Genomic DNA, 21759 nt, shown 5'->3' on the forward strand with positions numbered 1-21759 from the left:
CTGGAGGGAGAGGGCTGTGTATACCAGGCCTGCTAGACGGGGGCCCTCGTCTGCGGAGGAAACCAGGAAGGGGACACCCTGCCCTCACGTCCCTCCTTCCCTCCTGTCTGGTCCTGGTTCCCCGTTGGGAGAAGCCTGCTGGTGGCATCTGGGGTGGGCAGCCATCCAGGGCACCGAATGAGGGGGCGAGTGGTCCGAACTCCATGGGGTGGAAGAGATGGAGCCCACTTACAGAACCCCATCTGGCAGCACTCACAGGGTCTTGCTTTTATGTTTACAGCTTTGCCCCAGTGGAGCTTCTCTGGCTGTACTATGTGTGGTGCGGTCCCACCTTCCTTCTCCCCAAGAACTAGCCACATGTCCCAACGCCGTTTATCACAAAGCCCCCCTTGACCCGCACTTGTCGTATATTAACATCCCAGCGTCCCACGTTCACAAGGGTCTATTTCTGGACTTTCTCTTCTGCTCCATTCTATGCTAATCGCCAAGGCCCTGTGGTGGGTTCTAAGGACTGGGGAGACCAATACCTCCTCATTTTTCTTCTATTTTACAGTTTTCCTGGGCTACGTGTGTGTGTGTGTGTGTGTGCGCGCGCGCGTGCGAGTGCACGCACTTGCTTATTTCTTTTGAGTGGATTTGCGTGTCTACTTCTGAAGGAAGGAAACTTGTTAGGACATTTGGGGAGATTATGTTAAATTTATACACTTATTAATGGAGTACTCACAACTTTAAAACATAATTGATTTCCACTTTAAAACAATGATTTGTCAAAAAACTGGTTTGTTCCTGGGTCTTGGCACCGAAAACAAAGAAAGAAAGAAACCTGGCAGACATGACCTTGCCTGGTGAGGAAAGGACAAACTGACACCTGGTTCCTCCTCTGGGATGCATCAAGAACGCATCTCTCAGGCCAAAATGCAAAACCCGCAACCAATCATGAGAACAGGTACGCAAAATCAGATTGGGAGCGTTCTCCAGGAGAGGCCTGTGCTCTTTGCAAATATCAGTATCGTCAATTACACATCAATAAAGCTGAAAAAAAATCAGTATCTTTAAGTACAAAGGGATGAGGACCTGTTCTAGATTAAAAGAGATGAAGGGGACATGGCAACTGCCTGCACCGTGCGGTCCTGTGAGGGTCCTGGATCAGGGAAGATGTGTCCATCGCAGACGTGAGGGGACAATTGACAGGATCTGCAGGGTAGGTTAGATCACAATGTTATTTCAATGTCAAATCACGTGACCTGATAATTGTCCTGTGGGTGTGTCAGGGAACACTCCTATTCTTACAAAATGCCTGATGGAATATTTAGGGATAAAGGGTGTCAACTTAAAAAAAATGCACAACCTGAGAGTTGTGAGTTAAGTTTTGTTTGGCGTGAAATGAGGACGGCAGCCTGGGAGACAGCATCCCAGACACCTCTGAGAAACTGTTCCAAAAAGGTAGGGGGGAAGATCCGTATATATGTGATTTTGGTGAAAGGGAAAAACGTGCAACCAAGCACGTATCGTTTACAGAAGGTTACTGCTGGTCACAAGGAGCCGTCGTCACCATGGAGGAGTTTGGTATTTTTCTAGATAAGAGGAGACACAGAATTGGGCCCATAAAGTTGGCTCCTGAAGATATCTAACTCTCTGAAGACCTGTTCTGCCAGTTTTTCCCAGAGCACAGAGGGCCTCATGTCAGCCCTCCACCCTGAACTGCCTTCGGGCGGTGTTGCCAGCAGCTGCAGCAGCGCGGGATTCCATCTTTGCAGAGACAGACGGCAAATGCCAATGGCGAGACTTGACAAGAGTGTCTGCTGCTAACTTTCAGATTGTTCACAAAAATCATAGCATCCATGTAAACGTAGAGAGGAGTAATGAAGGAGATGGGGCAAAACGCTGATAACTGATAACTGGGTGAAGCATACACGGGGATTCTTGCTACTATTCTTATAACTCATTGCTGGCGGTTGGCTTCTAGAACACGGTCCTCACGCGTTTCTCCGCAGCATCTCCACAAGGCCCAGCACTGGGTGCCACTGGTAGGCTTGTGAGGTGCCAGGTGGCCGCCAGGCTCTGGCCACAGTCAAACTGGGAGAAAGAGCAGTAATCGCTGAGACCGGATAGCTCCAGGCCTTACGGAGCGTGGACCGAGGCTGCAGGGAGCCGGAGTCCTTGGTGGCCGGGACCAGCCTCCAGAAACCCCTGAGGGGTTTGGGAAGGGTCTGTACACAGATGGCGCTACTCCAGAAAGGGACGCACGAATAAACGCTGGGGACGCCGAGGAAGGCTTAGGGTTGATGCCAGAAGGAAACGGGCTCAGGAAACAGATGCTCTTTCTCAGATGGACCCAGAAGCGCTTAGAAGTGGGAGCTGGAAGGAGCAGCATTGGGGGGGGGGGGGAGGGGAACTGAAGCACAGGATGTGGGACCCGAGGGAGGAGGGGAGGGGCCTCCCACCTGGGCCAGGGTCTTGCTTAACAGGATCCAGCTTCGCTGAGCATCTGTGCGGGTGTGTGTGTGTGTGTGTGTGTGTGTGTGTGTGTGTGTGTGTGTGTCTGGCAGAGATAGCGAGAGGTCAGGAAGGAGGCCCATCTTGGGTACCTGCTGGTGCCAGGACCGTAACTGGGTTCCACTAGGCTATTACCCCCAATTCTTGGCAGCGCCAGATGAAGGGGTGGCCCAGCTGGGCAGCAGTGGCCCGACGTCCCACTCAGCACAGCCACCGCAGTGGGCCCTGAGGGTGCACCGCCCAGGTCCCCATGCCCCTCTTATGGTTCCTGAGTTCTCAAGCTGGGGCATCCTGGTCCCTGCGCTTGGCTTCTGGTGGCAGCCCCGATTCAGGATGGGCCTTGGGCGACCGGAGCCCTTTGCTTACCATGCAGAGGTCCGCAGGGGTCTGGGGGTCCCTCCCGGGGCGGGAGGGGCGCTCCTTAGCAACCAACTGGTGAAGGAGTTTGAAAGCCCAGGCCCTGGCTCTGATGGAGGACACACTCCGAGGCATAATTTTCACTCCAGATGCCTCTGCAGGCTGGGCCACTCCCCATCTTCTGCCCTGACGCCCCACTCTTTAATCAATCAATTTCTCCAGGGGACCTGCCTGAACCGCTCACGTGCACTCGGCCATGGCCCCCGGCCCTCCTTCCGCGGAGCCTGACGCAGACGACCACGAACACAGTCCAAGAAGTGACCGAACGAGGGACAACTGTACCCTCAGGACTTGGTCAGGGAGATGGCCCCATGTGGGGGTGGGAGACTCCTCGGATAATTACTTGCAAGGGAGGGGTGAGCCTGCGCTAACTTGCTGTCTAGAGGAGCAGGGCCAGTTCCCTGGGGCTTTCTGTTTCCTGATCTGGAGACAGGGCCTAAGTGGAATTGTTTGGGACGCTGGTGTGTGAGCTTTGCCTGGAGGGGCGGGAGGGAGGGGACTGGAAGCAGCTCTGCCTCCGCAAAGACGCATAGATGGGGAGGCATTCCATTCCATTGAAATGTCTGCTTTCTCAGGGCCTGCAGTGCCTCCAGCAGAGCTGCTTCAGGGTGAGAAAGAGGAGGGATTTCTGCTGGGTCCTGGAAGAGCGGCCGGGAAAGGCAGAGGCTGCCGGGATGGAGAGGACCTGCCCGATGGTGGTCCTGGTCCCTGTCCTTGCAGCCTGAGTGTCAGACGGTGGAGCCACACGCCACTGTGATGCTCCGTGACCATGTGGGACAAGTCACAGCTGGGTGTCCGGCGCCATCCCAGCAACGGCCTGTGCTCTGAGGTCCGAGAAGCACCAGGATGCGTCTTAAGCCTGAGCTCTGGTGGGACTTCAGCAGGATAAATGACGTTCAACTAAAGGGTCCAACAAACATACTGCGATGTAGCCGAGCTGGTGTCTGAGCCAAGGACAATCCACACAGATGTGAGTTGCTCTTCTGAGGCTGATTTCCTTTTTTCCAATGTTAGCATTTGAGCTTTGGATGAGCTCGTTTCCCTGGTGTGAAATTCGGAATTTATAAATTCAGATAGACCTATGAAACGATTTAGAATTAGTCGTTGAAAGCCTCTAACTGAATAAATCACCAGCTTGCTTCTAATTCTCTGGGATTACCAAGATTATAATTGCCAGGATTAAACGATGTGGGAGTTCCCCTTCCCCGTGTGAGTGTGTGCGTGTGCACACACACGTGCACACACACGCAGTCTCTAAACTGTGTCACAATGGTGTAAAAATCTGACTTCTGAGAATCACACGGAAGGATTAGAATAAAGGCTAGAAGATGTGGGGCAGTCCATCCTGCTCCATATGAGGACGGACGTTTTAACAATTAGAGCTCCCCCAAGTGCACGGGGATCCACCGGCAAGGAGATCAGCTCTGTCAGAATTGTTCAAAGGAGGCTGATGGAGTGGAGTCTTACCAGGATGCTCGAATGGGTGATGGCCTCTAAGGTGGTTCGCAGATCTGAGGTCCTCGGTCCTGTAATTTCACACCTTATAGACGGTACCTCGCGGGGAGGGGTCTTCCCTTTCCTCCCTCAAGTTATTGTCTCCTGCCCACAGTTCCATCAAAGCAGCCAGTCCATATTCTCATTTGAGAGAACCTGGGCTGACTGACCGTGAAGGAGCAGTTGGGGTTCGTGGGCCCTGATACCCACTTTCTCCCCTTAGTTTGTGAGCCAGTGTCCCCTGAAACCCCCAACTGCAGCTTGATTAACCCTGTTGTTTCTGCAGGGTCACAGAGCAACAGCCAGGCCTGCCCAGGGAAGCTCCCCACTCCCCATTGCATCCCCTCTCTTCCCATCCCCTCCATCCCCATCTCCTCCATCCCCATCACCTCCCTCCCATTAGCTCCCCCTCCCCTTCACCTCCCCTCTCTTCCCACCCCCCTCCCTCCCTATCACCTCACCTCCCATCACCTCCCTCCCCATCACCTCCCCAGAGGCTACCCTATATCTCCCTTTATTCCCTATCACCCCCCTTCCCCCCAAGTTCACTGCAAACCAGGGGAGCAGAACTAATAGGAGACAAACACCGTCTTTCTGCAGAGAGTTCCACAGACCAGAAAGAGAACTTTTCCGAAGAGATCATGATGCTTTGTGACCTAAAGGTGCAGGATGCCACATTGCTCATTTCCTTCATTCACAGTCTCCAGTGGGGACAGTTTGTCTGTCCTCTGCCACTGAACTGTAACCAGGAGGCCCATAAGAGCCTCCGTTCCCATAACCCCCAGGGAGCCCTCCACGATGAAGCTCCTGCCGCTGTCCCCAGCCTTACCCAGGGCACCCTGGCTGCAGTGTGATCACCCATCGCCAACCGTGGAAGGAAGCGAGCTTTCCTTTCCTGAGCAGTCCCACCGGCATCACTATCAGTGACAGGTTTACACCTTAGATGTTGCAAAGTAAAGACTGGACAGCATCCAGAATTCCGATGGTATGCGCAGAGGCCACACTCCAAGGAGGCAAGAAAATAGGCCTGGACTGGGACCGGGACCCAGTCCCCTCTGTGGGACCCTGGGGGAGCCATGGGCCATCCATGCCTCCCTTTGTCTCCTCCTCCGTGGAGAGAGTGCTGGGCACAGTGATCTCCAAGGTCCAGCCAGCTTGAAACCTCTGTCACTTGACAGCTAGGGAAGAGTTTAAAACAAGTATGTATTTTTCTCTACAGCAACCCCCCCTCCGCCGCCAGTTGTTCTTAGTTAGGTTACAAACAGGAAATCAAACCAAACCTGGACACAAAATCCCACCCTGGGATCGAGCTGTTTGTAGCCTGTGTATTGGCTCCAGCCCTCGACCTTGGTCACCAGTGTCTGTGCTTCTCTCTCCTGAGCAAATGATCCTGACACTCACGAGAGACACGGCTGTTCCCTGCCTGCCATCCACCAGAGTCCTGCGACCCCCGCGCCTGCTGCGTTAACGCCTCTCTGGGGGTGACGACGTGGCATTGTGCGGATGAGCCGGAGCTGGACATCCCAGCGAGTGGCTTTGGGGGCGGAAGGAGCCCTTGGGCCCCGATGGGCTCGGTGGTGGGTGAGTCAGCACAGGGACAGGACGGCAGGCACAGCCTGTGAGTGACCCTGGAGTTGGAGGCAGGGAGAGAGCCGTTTACACCCAATGGGTGCAGACCTAGAGGCAGAGGCTTGCGCCCCGGCTTTCCTTCCCCAGAGCCCGCTAGTAACAGCTAAGGCCAGTTCTGTGCTAAACCTGAGTCCTCTGTGTTGCCTTCCAAGTAGGTTGGAGGTGAGCTGGCGTGGGAGGGGAGGGAGACAGTGGATGTCACTACCGGTGACGGTCTGTGGCTGTCCAGCGCGTCACAGTGGCATCTGACAGCAGCAGCGTCTGCTCACTTCCCAGCCGGGCTGCACGCATCAGAGGAAGGATGCATCTGCAGGGAAGGGGCTGAGCCCCAGGAGCCGGCAGGCATCACCCTGGCTTTTTACCAGTAGATTCTGTGGTCCAAGGATGAAATCACTAGGTGGCCAGAGAAAATGACTTTAGATCAGGGGGCATGACATGCACTCCAGAGAAAAATAAGGGGTTCACTTTCCTTTTCTGCACAGGGTCAGCCCAACTGTGGACCGCTGTGCCCTCTCCCCTTCAGCTCTGCCTGGAATTAACCTCCCAGAGTCAGACTGTCGGGTGCAAAAGAGAAATGAAACAATGCAGTCCTTGAAAACTGGATACCATGTACCTCCAAGGGTGCAACATTCCAGAGAGCATATTGGCGCTGATTTTGTTGTATGTTATCTGGTACAACACTGCGTAATTAGCAACACAATAACCCAATTTAGCAAACATTAAGCAGCAGCTATCCACCGGGCATGCTGGTAGCTGCCAGGACTGCAAACGTATCTAGGTCTCTGGCTTATTCACATGATGGTTGTCAGGAAGGAAGTTAGTATTAGAATTGCTTAATAGAACCACCTCTTAAGTAGTCACTAGGGTCTTTAAAAGAATACGAATCATTACATTTAAAATTTATTTACTTTATAAAAGGACAAAAATACACTAAAGTTGTTGAGACAAATATTTCTTTACCACAAAAGAGATTATTCCTCTTAGTATAAGAGATTACAGAAAAATGAGTGAGTTGGGATTTTACACACATGGGCAGGTGTACACACGTCTGTCTGTACTGCACATCTCGACTTTAGAACATATCAATTGTCTCCTTCCAAGTGAAGCTGAGGGTACTGGCGTCCTTATGCTTCCATTTCCTCTTTTCTTCCTCTTCATTTTACTGTCAGGTTATTTTTGTTGGTTGAATTGAATTCCCCCAAGAGATACACTCAAGTCCTAACCCCTGGGACCTGTGAATGTGACTTCCTTCGGAAACAGGGTCTTTGCAGATGTAATCACATTTAACTGAGGTCGTATTGGGTTGTATGTAGTGGGCTCGAATCCAGTGATCCGTGGCCTTACAACGAGAGGGACGTTTTGACACGGACACACAGAGGAAAGGACACCGCGCGAGGACAGAGGCTGAGGGTGGGGCGTTCGCAAGCCTTGGAACGCCAAGGGCTGCCGGCAACCCCCCGGAAGCTGGGAGGGGGCCTGAGACAGACGCCCCCTCGGAGCCCCAGAAGGAGCCAACCCTGCCATCAGCTTGAGTCTGGACGTCAGCCCCCAGGACGGTGAGAGAATACATTTCTGTTGGACCCCGTTTGTGGTACAGTCACTCTCACATCGCCCAGGTTTACGTTAGTCACAGTGTGTTTGGTAACGATGATTCTTATTGGTGTGTGACATCGTGCGCTTTGTCTTTAAACAGATTCACTGTGCACCACCTGTGCCTCGAGCCACACGCGCCCTTTCTCTCTCTGGTTATTTTATCTCCCCATCTTTGGACTCCTTGGAATTCCTTCCCCCTCCCTCCGCTCTTCCCTCCCCTCCTCCCTTCCTCCTTCCCCCCTCCCCCTCCCCCCCCCCCCCCCCCCCCGTCCTCTGCCACCTGCTTAAGGAGCTCCCTCCAGACAGTCTGTCTGTCCTGAATTACAGAGGTAACTTGACATGACGCCTTCCTTCTCTGAGACCAGGTTGCTCTTCTCCACAAGCAGTGTGAAGTCTGTTCCTCTTTCTGTTGCTTTAGAGAATTGCGCGGGTGGAGGGAAGGACTTGGGTTGACCTGCTCGGGTGCATTTGTTGGACTATCTGGACGTTCTTCCATGAGCCAGGACCTGCTCCACCTCGTGGCAGAACACACCGGTTCCCACAGGGAGACACCGAGGGATTCGGGACCTTTCCCTCCTTCGGGCAGCGGGCAGCGTGCGTGCATGTGTCCTGCTCGCCCACCCTCCTCCCTATTTTACCCGTTTCCCTCTCACAACTGATCCCACCCCCTTGGGCAGAGGAGAGAGGCGGCCCTCCTCTCAGCTTGGGGGACCCTCCAGTGTGGCTTCCGGGATGGGAGGCTGTGCAGACTGGCTGTGCCGGGTCTGTGCCCTGTGCTCTGCTCCGGAATCCACTCTTCCTCGGCTTCCAGTTTCTTAAAGCTACTCTTTTGTGGTTATCCTCTTTTCTTCCTCGGATGCTGTTGGAAATCTTTTTTTCATCAGTTTAAATTTTTTTCTTATTTGTATTGAAGATTGGGAAGGGAAATTCTGTAAAGCCCTCTCATTTTTAATAGTGAACTGACCTTGAACTGATGTTTGACATAATAACAGCTGATATAATAATAGCAACTGATGTTGTCTGGGTAGATGGATAAATATATTCTTATTCAGACTTCTAACCCCATCATCCTTATCCTAGCAAATTGGCAAAGAGGCAAAGGATCACCAGGGATGATTTTTGCTTGAAAGGCAGTGTATTAGGGCCCGAGAAACAGCACCAATGGGATCTATGTCTATATATCTATATGTCTATATCTATATCTTTATCCAGATCTATACCTATATCTACCTTATTTTTTATGCCTCCTTCTCTTCCTTCCTTCCTTCCTTCCTTGTTCCCTCCCTCCCTTCCTTCTTGCTACGATCTACAGAGAAGTTTATTATGAGAAATGAGCTCATCTGGTGATGGAGGCCGAGAAGTCTTATAAACTCAAAGGCCCAAGAACCAGGGAAATCAAGGGTGTGAGCCCATTCCTAGTCCGAGGACAGGAGACGATCTATGTCCCAGCTGCACAGGCAGGCAGAGAGAGCCAGAACGCCCCCTTCCTCCCCCCAGTTTTTCTCTCCAGGCCTCCCTCGGATTGGGTGCAGCCCAGCCACACCGGGGAGGACTATTGCTTCACCCGGTTATGGAGTCAAATGCCAACCTCTTCTGGAAACACCCTCACAGAAACACCCAGAATAACATTTAACCACGTAGCTGGGCGACTCGTAACCCAGTCATGCTGACACATCAGATGAACCACCACAGCCAGTATTCGGCATGACAGCTAAGAATTCAGATCCCGGGGTCAGACAGACACGGGTTTGAGGTTTTGGCTCTGCTGTTTACATGCTGTGTGGCCTTCTCTTGGCTTACTTAACCTCTCTGTGCCATAGTTTCCGCATCTGGAAGATGGGAATGGAAAGAACCAGCATCAGGGCTAGTAGTGCAGTTGAAAGGAGATAATAAGTGAAAGCTGTGAGCGTTATGACTGGAATTCAGAATGCCTGAGCTGGAAGGGATCTCAGAGTCAGTCTGACCCTTTCTTATAGATTATATGCAACAAGGGAACTGGAGCCCAGAAAAGCACAGCCTACCTGCCTCCAAGGACAGCCTAGGACAATGGCATTCGTGCGTGGTGCCCAGGATGGAATTCTGAGATCTGTGATGGCGAGGTTATCGATCCCAGCATCGTCCAGGGCACTTGGTGAGACAGGAAGCCGGCCCAGTCTGCACAGCCTCCTCAGGGCACCCTAGTGGCCAGGGCCAGCCGTGCTGCCACGGGCCGTGTCCGCAGCAGGACCTGAGGTCACGCATCAGCAGGGCATTCTGTTTGTGTAAACTACTTTATTCATCCCAACGAAGGAGCCTTCAACCCCCCACCCCCCACTTCTCTGTGAGTTTTATCTTCTCGCCCTTACTAAATACGACCTTTGGGGGAGGAATGTTTTTAAGAAGCAGTTCGGGGAGTGCTGGGAGCCAGCCACCACCAGCCACGCGTCCACACTCGCCATGACTTACTCATCGCAGCAAGACTCCTGAGTCCAGGGCCTCCTATCCTCACGTGGCCCGATGATACAGCAGAAAGCGGTTTCTGCTCCTCTTTGAGTCACCTGTGGGAAAACAGAGGCACAACAGTGGTCAGTAGCCACCCAATAACGGCGTGTCTGAATGACTCAGCCTGCAGACGTCCCTCGGGGGATGGGAAGGGTCTCAAGCCGTCCTGTTCCCGTGCAGGATGCACAGCCTGTTGGGTGGCGTCCGCATTAAGCTCGGGAGCAGGACCCGTCCAGCAGGGAAAAAGGCTATCCAACATTGTGGTTTGAATAGCTCTCGTTCACAAACAGTGTTTTCCGAGGAAACCGCTTTAGGGCTTAAAACTCCAGCCCTCTCCTCCTTGTCTTCTGGGCCACACCCTCCACTGGCCACACCCTCCGCTCTCCGGCCTTCCAGGTGTAGCTGCTGCAGAGCTATCTTTCTGAACCCGTCATTCTCTCCCAAGCCCATGAGGTGCTCAGTACACACTTGTTGAACTGACTTGGATCAGTGAGTTCATCCATATTCAAAGGATAATGCTTTGATAGCACCGACAATATTCCAAGTAAATTTCAAAGGCAATTCCAAAAGATTTTTTTGCAAGGGAAATTAAGTGAACACTGGCTGCTGTCAGGGCTTTACACCGGGGTGGTTTGTCTTGCAGTCACATCCGAGTCCAGTGTGGGTCAGGGTAGCTCTCCTCCAATGGGACTGGGTCTGGGCTGTTTCTGCTGCTGCACCATCCACAGGTCCTCCCTGACGGAAGGCCACCTGCCGACTCAAGTAAGGCTGATGAAAGTTCTAACTTCCACTGAAACTATCTTGTCTTTACAAAAAAGGCTAGACTCACAATGCAAATGTTGATCTAAAAAACACTAGATTTAAACTAGTGACCAGGGAAGCCTAATTACGAAGTATCATTACATTCCAATTACCTTTACCAAGTCATTCTGTTCTTTAAAGAAATGTATTAACTAGTTATCACGTGTGGAGTCCTGTGCTGGGAGGTATGGGATGTGAAAGAGGTAGAAGGCGTTGCCCACGGAAGTGAAGACTCCATCTGGGGAGATAAATGTGTCGTTGGGGGAGAATAAGAGTGAGTCTCTGCAGGCGTGAGTCAGTTTCCTCCAGGGGCCAGTGGGAGGGACTAACTGGGTCCTGGTGAGACTGGCGGCAGTGGGGGTGGGGGGGGGAGGACTGATGGCCCAGTAGGACCTTCCGGCCTGAGTGGGCTGGGGGCTGGGGGCGGAGTTGGAAGGGGGCACTGACACAGGGAACAGCATGGGAAAACCCTGGCGCAGAGAGAGCGCAGGCAGAGAGAGCGCAGTGCATTCGGAGCGCTGAAAAGGTTACCGTGGCTTGAGCGTGCAAGCAGAGGAGGTGGGCCTGGCAGAGAGTGAGCAGATGCCAAGTCCCGAGGTCGTGAGCAGGGCTGTGTCAGGCTCCTGGGCTTTACCCTCTCTCTGCCAGGCCCACCTTCCCCTCCAGGCCAGGGGCTCTGTCTTGGGTCCTAACCTAGCTCTCGACCATAGGTCAGGCACAAAAGTCAATGACCCCAGGTGAGGTGTTAACAGAGCGATGCAGGTGTTCGTAGAAGACGAGCCACGGAGCTGGGAGACGATACTAGCCACACGTGTAACTGATAAAGATTAGCAAGCAGAGGACACAGAGAATGACTACAAATCAATGAGAAATGACCCAACAGAAAAATTAGGAAACACATTGAACAGGTCAGACGTGGAACCATGAGTGGCTAATGACAAAATAAGATGCTCCCAGACTGGTGATCAGGAAAAACATACAATAAACACAAAGATTCAGGTGCTTTCTCCTCCAGGGTATCTGCATGTTTATTAAGGATATCAAAGACCCAGAATCTTTCTGACCCAAAGGGATGGCCTCAGATGGTGACACTTCCAGTCTTGGGTCAAGTTGGTAGAGAAGGTATCTGGGGCAAAGAGTCCCTTGCTTTTTAAATCTCTGCCTCCTTTTATTGTTAATGAGGCATTTTTGGTTAATCTAAGCACTTCATTTAGTTTAATCCTGGTCTCCACATAATTAACGCAGCCAGGACTTCATAGGTGGTGTAGTGGTTAAGAATCCGCCTGCCATTGCAGGGGACACGGCTTCGAGCCCTGCTCTGGGAAGATTCCACATGACACAGAGCAACTGGGCCCGTGCACCACAACTATTGAGCCTGTGCTCTGGAGCCTGTGAGCCACTACTATTGAGCCCATGTGCCACAACTATTGAAGCCCACATGCCTAGGGCCTGTGCTCTGCAACAAGAGAAGCCACTACAGTGAGCAGCCTGTGCACCACAACAAAGAGTAGCCCCCGCTCGCCGCAACTAGAGAAAGCCCGTGTGCAGCAACGAAGACCCAACACAGCCAATAAATAAATTTATTAAAAAAAAGAAAAGAATCCTCCTGCCAATGCAGGAGACACGGGTTCAAGCTCTGCTCTGGGAAGATTCCACATGCCATGGAGCAACTAAGCCTGTGTGCCACAACTATTGAGCCTGTGGTCTAGAGCCCGTGAGCCACAACTACTGAGCCCATGTGCCACAACTACAGAAGCGCATGCGCCTAGAGCCCGTGCTCTGCGACAAGAGAGGCCACTGCAATGAGGAGCCTGCGTGCCACAATGAAGAGTAGCCCCCATCACAGCAACTAGAGAAAGCCCGCATGCAGCAACAAAGACCCAATGCAGCAAATAAATAAATAAAATAAATAAATAAATTTATTAAAAAAAAAAGTTAACGCAGCCGACAGTGTCCCCAGGAGAAGTATCCCAAAGCTCCCATCATAGTGGCGGCCCCAGCAGACTTTTCCAGCCTCAGCTCACGCAGCAGCCTGATTTCTCATCCGTTGCCTCCTGTACCCCATGCTCCAGTCAGAGAACGATTTAAGCTCTCAGAACATGCCACAATGCTTTAAACTTTTGCATCTACGTCCTGCTCTGCTTGGCATGTCCCCTTCCAAATTACCTTTATCAAGTCATTCTCTTCTTTAAAGAAATGTGTTAACTAGTTATCACGTGTGGAGTCCTGTGCTAGGAGGTGTGGGGAGTGGAAGAGGTAGAAGGCGTTGCCCAGAAAAGTGAAGAAAGACTCCATCTGGGGAGATAAATCTGTCATCTGAGGGAGAATAAGAGTGAGAGTCTCTGCAGGCATGAGTCAGTTGGAAAACTTGTACCCATCCTTCAAGAGCCAACTGAAATGTTCCCTCTGCGACTCGTTCTTTTCCTGATTTTCCCAGGCGGCATTAGCATGGCCCTTCCTCTGTGCTTCACTTAAAACAAAAGAAAGCTCTCTTTTATAACAGTACCTGCCCCCACTGTGCTGTAACTAATATATACTATTTGTCGCCTGCCCCCCGTGACCCTCAGGTGTGAGCCCCTAAAGGTGGGGATTGGGTCTCCTCACCGTTGCATCAGGGCAGCGCCTGGCCTTTGAGGAGTGATGAGTGAATATCCTTTTACATAAAAATGAACATCCACAGGTTCTCTGAATGTTTTTAGGATGGTCAGATAATCGGTGGCGCCCGAGTGTCCAGGAGAAGGCTTGGATAGACTGCAGAGTCGAGTCCCACAAATTCTAGGCTTCCATTAAGTGCACATTTGTTCTCTACCAGCGAGCTCACGTAGATCACTTAGCTGCAATTTTGCAGGAAAAAGAAAAAGCACAGAAGTGTTTTTAGCAGGAACTTTTAATTGTATCTTTCAGAAAAATCTCTGAGGAACTTCTTTTACTTTAAGTGCAAAACTCGACATTCTGGGCACCGTATTCGGGTTCCTACGAAACCCTGGATGGGCCCTGGGCCGTCACGATGGTGCTTCTGAGAGAAGAGGGCAGATGGTCTGTGGTCTCAGACCAGGGTTGCAGGAAAGTGCAGCTGCTGGAGAGCAGGGTTCTGTCCCCTGACCCCGTGCCCCCTTCCTGCTTTGTGACAACGGAGCCCATTTCCAGAGCTGGCCGTGAGGCGGGGGCAGCGGCTCCTCCCTATGAGGGGACACTCCCTGCCGAGCTGACTCAACCCCCCCAAACCTGGAAACCCTCACCATCCTCAGCAGAGGGTCCCTCTCTGCGTATGCTGGTCACATGGCCTTCATTCAGGAGTCACCGGGGCTGCTCAGCGGGCATGAGAGGTGAACGGGGGCTCCGGCCGCTAAGGGGAGCCAGGGGCCAACGGGATGCAAGGAGGTGCCGAGAGCCTCACAGGAGCACAGGTGGCCCTGAAAGTGCTGGGTGCAGGCCACTGTGCACAGTTACCCACTGCTCTCTGCGTACTAGTGGGGACACCAGGCGCTCAGACCCCACGGGAATCGTGCCCTCCAGGGCCGGGCAGGGCTCAGCCCGCAGAACAACACGTGGCTTTGGGCTGCTGTGTGTCTGCCTTCACCAGGCCAGCAGTGCCCTGGGCCCCTTTCCTCACTGCTCGGGGAAGTGAGGTACCGAGGAGGTAGGTGGTGAGCCCGCCCACGCCAGCAAGTCCCCGTCCTCCCGGCAGCCCCGGTGACGCTCTGCTGACAGGGCCTGCAGCGTGGGAAGATGGGGTGGAGGGTGGTCTCCGGGGGCAGAGGCCAGACTTGGATTCTTCCTGGTTTGCTACGAGAACAGGCACCTGTGGTCTCAAATCCCACCCTCAGCCCCCAGATAGCAGCTCAGGACCACCCGATAACCTCACGCCTCGGGTGTGTCCTGCAGGCCTGCTTGCTCTCTGCCCTGGAGAGGCCACACTTCCCTGCTCAGTTCGGGGAGGCGTCCTGCATGCATTTCATCCATTGGTAACATGTGCCGACCTCCCTGCCCGACCTCCCGGGATGAACACCCAGGTCACCTAAGTCCGTCTCAGGCTCTGCTTGGGAGGGAGCCCAGCCTACGGAAGTTACTCACTTACCTGCGCCTCGGTTTTCTCATCTGTATTATGGGCGTGTGTGACACCGTCAGGCACCTCACAGAACCCCAGGGGTTAAACCTATACTGCTTTCGCACAGCGGGGGCCCTAACCGAACATTTATTTCCGTGTGACTGAGAGGATTCCATCTACCAGCTGAAGGGACCACATAGGCTTTGCTCTCACCTGACATTTTGTTACTCCCAGAAATACTACCTTAATCACTATTTTGATTATGTGAGCCCATCCCTATGGATGAAAAAACACCAACAGCAAAAAATAAATAGGAAGCAGGCAAATGGTAAAACAAACAAACAAACAAACAGCATCCTTACAGGAACGAGTTGGCCCTCGGATGTTAATCCCCCTCCCCACCCAGGGCCCGTCCATAACCTGCTCGCCCCTCAATCAGTAACAAGGACAGTGCACCTCAGCGCATGTCCTTTTCCTCACAGGTGTCACACGGGGTCTCCTTCGTCTGTGCGTCGGCGGGGTGCTTGCCGTCCTCAAAGCCTCACGCCACCCTGGCAGGCACGCGGCAAGGGGACGGGGTGCCACCACTCGCCCCTCCTCGCCTGTGACATTTACTGACCTCATTGCAGGGGCTCTTTGCTAAGATTCCTTCTGGCCTCTCGGTCACTGCCCGACTGAAGAGGACTTGCTCACAGTACACAGCAAAGCTTCCCGAGGGCAGGAATTCTCGGGAGGGAAGCTTGGACATCCACCCAGGGCTCTGGCCGGGTACATGCACCCTCCTTGCGGTTCCACGGCAGCGGTGGGTGTGAACCTAGAGACAGGACGCACCTGGGGCACCTGGTCCTGGGGCTCCAGGTATGAGGTTAGCGGCTCTTAACCTGCCCTCAGCTGTGAGTTCACCACGGGCTCCCGAGGCCTCCAGGGGCCACAGGTTAAGGAACTAGCTTTGAGTTTGTGAGTCCACGCAACTGGCCTGGTGATTCAGAACCTTCTGACAATGAACTAGGTCAAATTTTTCTATTTTTAAGGGTGATTTAAACCTTTTATGGCCCCCAGAGAGCATAGGGGCTTCTCAATGCCATCGCAGAGCCCTGAAAGAGTTAGTTGATTCTACGTAGGGGTGAGACTTACTGCCAAGGATCTTAGGAAGAAGGTGGTTGATAAGATTAACTGGATAATACAGATAAAAGAAGCCCTAACTCCGGTGGCTCATTAACTGGACGGTGCTTCAACCCCACGCAGAGACCTGGCTAATAAGAATTTTTTCCTCATTTTGGAATCAGACTTATTTATGTTGAGATCTAGACCAAGGGGTGGCAAACTTTTTCCGTAAAGGACTAGATAGTAAATATTTTTGGCTTTGTGGGCCAGATGGCCTTTGTGACAACAGCTCAGTTCTGCTGTTGTAGCAGGAAAGCAGCCACAGATGATAGTAAACCGATGGGCATGGCCGTGAGCCAATAAAACTTTATTTACAAACACATGCCTTGGGCCCGATTTGGCCTGCAGGGTCTTAAGCGGGAGCAAGTTCTTTCAGACACGCTCTCTTCGTGAATTACCTGATTGAGTCCTCCCAACAGGCATTCATTCATTCAGCAGATTTTTGTTGCGCCCCTACTACTGACATTTTGGTGGAGGTAATATGGTGAACCAAAGTCACATCCCCTCTCCATGCAGTTTACAGATAGGTCTGGTTGAGGGTACAGGGAAATGAACAGGCCAGGACACCTGTGTGAAAAGCCCTGGGTGGGGTCATCTAAGGGGTGATGAGAGCAGAGGACTCTCCACCCAGACTTGAGAGGTCAGGGAAGGCTTCCTGGAGGAAGTGGCCTCAGAGCTGTGGCTGGAGGGAAGGTCATGCACTGGCCAGGCTGTCCAAGGAGGACAGCTGGAGAGGAGGAAAGGGACCACCCCAGTGAAGAGGAAACGGAGTGAGTCTGAGCAACAGAAAAGAACTGCTGATTCCTGACACATCGGATTCTGGGAGGGGTGGGGGTGGGGGTGGGGGGAAGGGAGAGGAGGGAGGGGCTGAACCACACAGTGTCTCGGGAGCCAGGGAACCGAGGCTGAACTTTGTCCGCAGGGCTACAGGGAGAAGTGACATCATTGGATTTGCATGTAAAGAAGAGTCGATCCATTTGGGCTGCAGAGAAAGGACCAGGGAGGATGTGGGCAGGTGGGGAGGATGGCAGCCTGAACAGGTGACGTGGGCAGGTGGGGAGAGGCACCTGCACTTGAGTTACAGAGGAGCCGAAACAGTGGACGCTGGGGAGTCTACGTGAACCATTGGCTATTTCTTAGATGGAGAATATGTGGGTTTGAGGCAGGAGAGGGGACAAGAGTCGGCCTGGAGCTAAACTTGGATGTAGGGTCAAACGGGCCCCAGGGAATCCTGGGTAGAGTGATGGGGTGGTGACCAAGACGGAAGGGTGCTGATGGGTATGTACTTAGGCAAGAGCGGGGAGGTTGGCAGCTCAGGGGAGGCTGAACTGAGATGTCAGGGCGACCATCAAAGGTACGCAAAGTCAGGCTCGAGTTCAAGTGGGAAGGACAGCCTGTAGTCAGGAGGAGGTACTGCCATAGGGAGAAGAGCCAGCGTGAACATGACTTTGTGCAGAGGTGAGCAGAGGGGACGGCGCTTTACAGGGAGAGGGAGGGGACGGCGCGGGGTGATGGGACTCAGCAGAGTCGGGGAGTGAAAATGTACAGGGGGGTGGGTCCGTGTGACACCATCTGGGGTCGATAATTGGGGCCTATAAGAAGTTAGGTTCCCGCAGAGGCCGGGAGACGGGGCCCATCTTCAGGTGTGGCTGGAACAAAGGGTCAGCTCTCTGGCGGCCTTGAGTTTTCTGAGGCAGGCGCTAGGAGGGGGGCCTCGTGTGCCCTAGGGATGCAGCCTTGCGCTGTTAGAAACGATGTTACTGTTTGTGGACGTCTTTTCAGGCCAAGGCCGAGGCCGGGCCGGGAAGAGGGCTCTGAGGAGGCTGCGGAGTTTGGTGAGGCGTGTCCATCGCCGCAGGACGCTTGGTTCCCATGGGGACTCTGGAGCCGGGTGGCCCTCGGGAGCTGCTGCACGTGGGAGCAGCCGAGGTCTGTGGCCGCCCCAGGATGCGGTGAGACCTCAGTCAAGGCTGCTCTCTTTGGCGGCGGGCAATTCCTGGAGGGACTCTTCGTGTGTCCAAATCTCCTCTTCTTATGACACCAATCAGAATGGATTAAAGCCCACCCTAACGATCTCATTTAACTTTAAATAACTCTTAGAGGCCCTGTGTCCAAACACCGTCACGTTCGGAGGTGCTGAGGGTTGGGCGTCAACTCAGACTTTGGAAACGGGGATGAAATAGGAATTTGTCAAGGTTTTCTTTATGGCACAGTTGCTAAATAATTTCTGTAAACAGTCCATGAACATTTAAAAAAGATTTTCTGTTTTATACAAAAATAGTGTTTGTATTAAATAAAGCTTATGTAATTCAAGTACTCTAATCGTGTCTTTCTCTACTAGACTTGTTAAATTCCGATAAAATTTTAAAGCCCATCATGAGCTTGTCAAATTAACCTTAAATTCCTAAAATTTCTTTTTTGTTTCAAGTATTTTCATGCAATGTAGTTTGGTGCGTAAATGTCTGTGGCTGTTACAGTTTCTTTAGGGATGACATCTTTCATCAATAAAATCCCTCTGCACCTCATCTGATGTTTTGATCCTAAAGTGTACTTTGTGTGATACTAAGATTTTTGCCATTTGTCACGGCTAGCATTTTCCTGAGATATTCTCACTCATTTCTTTGCTCAGCTTTTCCCTTTATTGTTTGTTGTAGGTTATGTACCTTAAAAATAGCAGCTGGCTGTTGGAGAGGGTGTGGAGAAAAGGGAACTCCTGCACTGTTGGTGGGAATGTAAGTTGGTACAGCCACTATGGAAAGCAATTTGGAGGTTCCTTAAAAAACTACAAATAGAACTACCATATGATCCAGTAATCCCACTACTGGGCATATACCCAAAGAAAACCATAATCCCAAAAGAAACTTGTACCATCATGTTTATTGCAGCACTATTTACAATAGCCAGGACATGGAAGCAACCTAAATGCCCATCAACAAATGAATGGATACAGAAGATGTGGCATATATATACAATGGAATATTACTCAGCTATAAAAAGGGATGAGATGGAGCTATATGTAATGAGGTGGATAGAACTACAGTCTGTCATACAGAGTGAAGTAAGTCAGAAAGAGAAAGACAAATATTGTATGCTAACTCACATATACGGAATCTACAAATGGTACTGATGAACTCAGTGACAAGAACAAGGACACAGATACAGAGAATGGACTGGAGAACTCGAGGTTTGGGAGGGGGCGGGGGGTGAAGGGGAAGCTGAGACGAAGCGAGAGAGTAGCACAGACATATATATACTACCAACTGTAAAATAGATAGTCAGTGGGAAGTTGTTGTATAACAAAGGGAGTCCAACTCGAGGATGGAAGATGCCTTAGAGGACTGGGGCGGGGAGGGTGGGGGGGGAGTCGGAGGGAGGGAATACGGGGATATGTGTATAAAAACAGATGATTGAACTTGGTGTACCCCCAAAAAATAATAAATAAATAAATAAATAAATAAAAATAGCAACTGGCTGATTTTTTTTCTTTCATTATCTGTTCTTTTCTTCTCGAATGTAAGACACAGCAAGGAGAACAATTTTATCCGTGCACATTATTTACTGTGATTGATACATTCAGTCTTTCTCCTGCCGTCTTATTTTATGTTTTATGTGCATTGTAATTTCTTGTTTCTTCCCTTTTTTCTACCTTTCCTGCCTTTTCCGTATTTGATCATTTCATGTCTGTTTTTCTCCTCTAGTGGTATGAAAAATTACATCTAAATGTTATCCCAACAGTGGTTACCCTCAAGTTATTACAAACATATTTTATCCTACATTCTTCTCTCAGAGCGAAGAATTAGACATTATTCATAACAACCAGCCTCACAGAGTCAAGATCGTGAACACGCATTTACTTTCCTTTTCCCCCTCTTATCGCCTGGTTTTTGTTAAATAATCTGAGAGTTTTCTTCATGTTTCTCCTTCTCCCATTCATTCCTTTAAAAATAGTTTAAAATTCATTAATTGTGACTATTACACGTAATGGTGAAGATTGGCAGTTGCAGTAGTATCGGTGTTTTAGGATGGAGAAGAAAGGGGTTTTGGAGTGTGTACACTCTTTATCTGGAAAGTACGTTTTGGTGAACCTTTTTGTCATGTAAGAAAAGCATCTACTCATCAGGGGTAACTAACCCAAGTGCAGCTGCTTCGGACTGAGATGTTCAGAAAAGTGAATTTTTATTAATCTGGATGAAGACTGACTTGTGGTGGAATCACTGTTTGTTCTCGGGGGTTGCGGACTTCTTCCCTCAGGCTGCTTGCTCAGGGCTTGGTGGTCTGTAGCTTAGGGTTCAGGTGGTGCTGTTTTTTGTCTCCATGCCGTGTGGAGGAGTGACTGGGCCTGGCACGGCGCTGGCTGTTTTGGCGCAGAGCTGTCCAGGCACGTTTCTTTAGGATGGAGAGCCCAGGTGTTTGGGCGAAAGCCCTGCGGGTAACCTGGATTATCTCCGCTGACCCACAAGCGTGGAGCACAGTGTGTTGGGTTGGGTGGGGATGGCTCAGAAGGAAACAAAAGTTCCTACGGTCAGCCGTCCAGTTTTTCTGAATAATTGCTTTGTTCATTGTGTATATTTCGCACTCCTGCAGCTGCTTTTAAAGAGGTTGATGCGGACTCTCAGAGACTCATCCTCTGAGCTCTCCACCGAAATGGAGCAGGACACTGTGGCCCTGGCTCCCTCCCTCCCTCCCCGCCACGTCCTCAGCCTGCCTTTCGTCTGTGGGAAACCGTTAGCCAGAGAATAAGTTTAATCAGAGAAGTGAGAAAATGCAGAAACAAAGGAAAACAGTCAAAGGAGACCAAGTGTTAATAGTTTAGTCATTAAGCAAAGTCAAGGACCTTTAGTTCCTTCTCAAGGGCTATAGATAACCTTCTGTGTCCTGTCTTGTAGATACTGAAGCCCCCACCAGGTGGAAGACGTTAACGACATGATGACCAGGCTGTCGCCGTGACATCAGCTGCCACCGTTCCAAGAACTGGCCTCAAAGAGATGAGAACACACCGACCCTGGAGCTGAAGGTTAACTGTACCTAAAACAACCAGATGACGCTGGTCAGACCACCGATGACCAAATTCAAGGTGACTGTCAGAGCCGACGGTGCTGTTTCTGCACGTAGCCCCCTCCCTCTGTCTATAAAAGCTCCTGCCCCCTGATTGTTGCGGGGGACGGAGTATCAGCCTTTGGACAGGCGTCTGCGCTCCCCTGATTGCCGGCAGCCAAAATAAAGCCAACTTTCCACCAGCCTGGCCTCTTTTCTGGCTTGTGAGCGGTGAGCAGCCGGACCCCACCTTCGGTTACGATACCTGTCTTCACTTTACAGTTTCTGTCCCCTTTGCCCTTTTATCCTGTGTGGGGGGGACCTTCTTCACTTGCTTTACCAACCCCCACATTTTATTTCCAACCGTGTTCTTTCTGCGGCTCGGTTCCTGGATTAAACGTTGTATTTCTTTAATCACTGCTGTTTCCCGACAGCTATTTTCTAGGTCTCTCGGGGGTTCTTCTCCACAGGACCCTTGGGGGTGGTTTTATCCTCCTGGACGGCACTGTGAACGTGAATCCGCGTTTATACAATAAAAGATTCTCTTCTGTTTCCTGCATTAAATCTTTTTAATCGGGAGCCACGCGTGCTAGTTGCCGGCT

At 51.5% G+C, this 21759-nt stretch overlaps 1 long non-coding RNA gene across 2 annotated transcripts; it reads left to right on the plus strand.

Annotated features, from left to right (window-relative positions):
* Positions 1–1361: 1361 nt before the first annotated feature.
* On the plus strand, positions 1362–21705 carry LOC130831869 (uncharacterized). 2 transcript variants are annotated; one of them, XR_009048135.1, is made up of 3 exons: positions 1362–1443; positions 3076–3883; positions 21010–21705. It is a non-coding gene; the product is annotated as an uncharacterized LOC130831869 (long non-coding RNA). The 2 variants fall into 2 exon arrangements; XR_009048134.1 differs by having other exon boundaries at positions 1374–2208.
* Positions 21706–21759: the final 54 nt, after the last annotated feature.

The sequence above is a fragment of the Hippopotamus amphibius genome, chromosome 11 (assembly GCF_030028045.1).
Source record: "Hippopotamus amphibius kiboko isolate mHipAmp2 chromosome 11, mHipAmp2.hap2, whole genome shotgun sequence".
Classification (NCBI taxonomy): domain Eukaryota; kingdom Metazoa; phylum Chordata; class Mammalia; order Artiodactyla; family Hippopotamidae; genus Hippopotamus; species Hippopotamus amphibius.